Consider the following 2,946-nt stretch of genomic DNA (forward strand, 5'->3'; position numbering starts at 1 on the left):
GTCGTGGAAGCGCCGGGCCTTGTAGGCATGCTGCGGATCGTAGTACGCTGACGTAACTTTCCGGCAGTGAGATGCAGCCGGCTGGCACCACGCATGGGCACACCACACGGGCGCACGTACGCACTCAGCCCTCCTTGCTTTAAACATGGCGGCTTCTATCCCATAACTGTTTGTAAAATCGAAACCGACGAAAAGAACTGCGAGGAAAGAATATTTCGATGACCAATGGCTAATATACAGAGGAACCTCTTGACTGAAGGTGATATTGTCCTGCTATTTAGCGCTGGTTCCATATTTTTCCTACTAATATTCAACGAAGTCTGGTTGAATGTTACTCTTGGAAAAGACAAACGGATGGCGTTTATAAGCCTCACAACGCAACGAGAATTGATGATTGGAAGCCAGGGATCTACAACCGGTGCAACATATACGTTTAATTATGTAGGGCCAAAATGGTAAAGACCCCAGTCTTGAAAGCATAACATACAGAAGTATAAAGAAGCATCGTAACACATACGGTAAACATTAGCAAGTCATGCTCATGACTGGCAGCTTGGCGCTACTCTTGAAAAGAGAAGTGTTTCATTCAGGGGCGTAGCCACAGGGGGGGGGTTAGGGGGGTTGACCCCCCCACCCCCGCGAAATTTTTCGATTTTGCATGTGTATATATACACGCACACATACAAACGCACGCACGAACATAAAAAAGGATGGTTGACCCCCCCCCCCCCCCGAAAAAAATTTCTGGCTACGCTTCTGGTTTCATTCTACCGGCACTTAACATATGGGAAGAAACTTCTTAGAGGTTAACTAAGAAACCTGAAATTAATAGAGTTGGTCCAGTCATGTAATGTGTACGGCAGATAAGTGTTAGTCCGCTAGCTTTTTCCTCGTTTTGGCGACGGTCTCGTTTGAAAATATGAACGGGCTTGCATCCCCCAACTGCAACGTTGATGCTGGCATTTTCTCGCGCTATTTCGCCGTGCTCAAAAGTACAACACACTGATTCATTGCTAGGAAAGTTCTGGGCCCTCATATTGAACACGCTGTCATTAACGCTCACGCAGATCGACGTATAACGTGGCATTTCAGCTACGCGCCAGCTTACTGCATGTGGGGATTGTCGAATTCCGGACATCGCCGAATTCAGCCATAGTGTCGAATTCTGTAACGGTGACATTTTATGGCAATAAGAGAGTCCTTCTATAGAGGGACTCTCTTATTTCTTCGCCCTTGCCAAATCAGAGCTGATAATTTGGATACATTGTTGAACCACCTTTTCGTTGAAGTCTAAAAAATGTCATGCAATGTGTAAAGTGCTTGTTGCATAATGTTTTAGCTGATTTGATATTCTAGTACAAGCAGAGTTATTACGAATGGTGTGTCTACTTTTCTTTAAACGTCCTCTGTTGTTCCGAAGCAGTCTAGATGTCGTGTATCGCCGGATTTCAACCGATGGCCGAACTTATTGCGCTGTCGCGTGCAGCTGAGTTTTACATTGGATCATTCGTTGCCGAACGTGCGAAACGCATGCGGCGTCGTTTCCTGCGACAGCGTGGAAGATATGTAAGCCCTTTGAGTAGACACGACCAAGAAGGTTTAAAAAATTACACCATCTCCCGCTAAAGGGAACCATGTGTGGATCCGAAGCAGCGGGGAGATGGTTCACTTGAGCGGGAGATGGTGTAATTTTTTTTTCGGAGCTCGCTCGCCTGGTTCTTTAGCTGGGGCGAAGTCCCGCGCCGTAAGCTGCATCCATCCATTCAAAGCGTCGTGGAACGCGAAGAGGAACGCTACGCGCGTCGTGTCAATTCCCTCTAGCCTTGCCGTGAATTCTCACAGGGCGAGCGGGGAACGTGGTCGACAGGCGCGCGAGAAGGGGGAGCGTAGTAGAGGAGAGAAAGGAGGAGGGGACGCGCATGCGCAGGAGAGAATGAGGCGCGCAAGAGGGGAGCGTAGGAGAGGAGAGAGAGGGGGAGTGAGGGAGGGTGTGGATGCCGTGGGAGAGACGCACAAAGCCCCCGCCTTAAGCTGCTTCACATCTAAAAAATGACCTCCTTGAACTCATCGGCCATCAATGGCTATGAAAGCGGACTACAGTATTCATTACTTGGCGTCATGTCATTATGATTTTCGATTTGATTGTTAGGCCCCGCCCAAACGGGAAGGGCCTCACAAAAATTGGCCTACGGGCTCATTCGAGTGCCCCTCCACACGGTAATCTTTAGTAAAAGGCGAAAGATTAATGCGTATGCATGTGGAGAGGCCTGAGCTGATGACCGCAACATCGGCACGGCCTGGCACGGCACATACGACAGTCATACCAATAGAGCTAGCAGGCTTCACCATTTCACGCAATATCTTGTAACTTTCGCTCAATAGAACTAAGTGTACATTATATTTTCTAGCACAATTGTTCAGCTAAACAATTTCTTTTAATCGCAGATACGATTTGGAATCACTCAGCATGTCAAGTCCTTGATTTGATGGCAGCAATTATTAACCTGTCGCCTTTCGAAACGCAAATGCTGCAGTAGCGCGTCAAGCATGCCCAAAAGATGGCGCAATTAAGCTTTCAATAAAATTTTCCATAATCTTCTTATTTCTTTTCGTAGCGTGTACTGAATGCAAATGTTACATTTAGTCGTGTCGACAATACTTGTTCAAACATCTGTTTACTGCTTCCTTTGAAATATTTTATTGTGGTCACGTGAAGTGAGTTATTGAGCATGGCGGTAGATGTTCTCCGCTTCGCGTATCCGGCTGGTTTTCTTCTGGGTAATTACACAATTGTTCAGCAGAAAAAAAGTCACAGTTTCGCCTCAAGGACGAAGCAATGAATGCGATAGCAAGAAATTGGAATGTCACAGGAAGAACGGCAAGGAGCTAGAAACTTGCTGCGTGCTACTCAAGCACAAAGGACGCAGGAAAAGAAAACACACAAGG

At 46.9% G+C, this 2,946-nt stretch overlaps 1 non-coding gene across 1 annotated transcript; it reads right to left on the reverse strand.

Annotated features, from left to right (window-relative positions):
• Positions 1-2,152: 2,152 nt before the first annotated feature.
• On the reverse strand, positions 2,153-2,275 carry LOC119375667 (U5 spliceosomal RNA). Its single transcript, XR_005180416.1, has one exon. It is a non-coding gene; the product is annotated as a U5 spliceosomal RNA (small nuclear RNA).
• Positions 2,276-2,946: the final 671 nt, after the last annotated feature.

This window comes from Rhipicephalus sanguineus, chromosome 11 (genome assembly GCF_013339695.2).
Source record: "Rhipicephalus sanguineus isolate Rsan-2018 chromosome 11, BIME_Rsan_1.4, whole genome shotgun sequence".
NCBI lineage: Eukaryota > Metazoa > Arthropoda > Arachnida > Ixodida > Ixodidae > Rhipicephalus > Rhipicephalus sanguineus.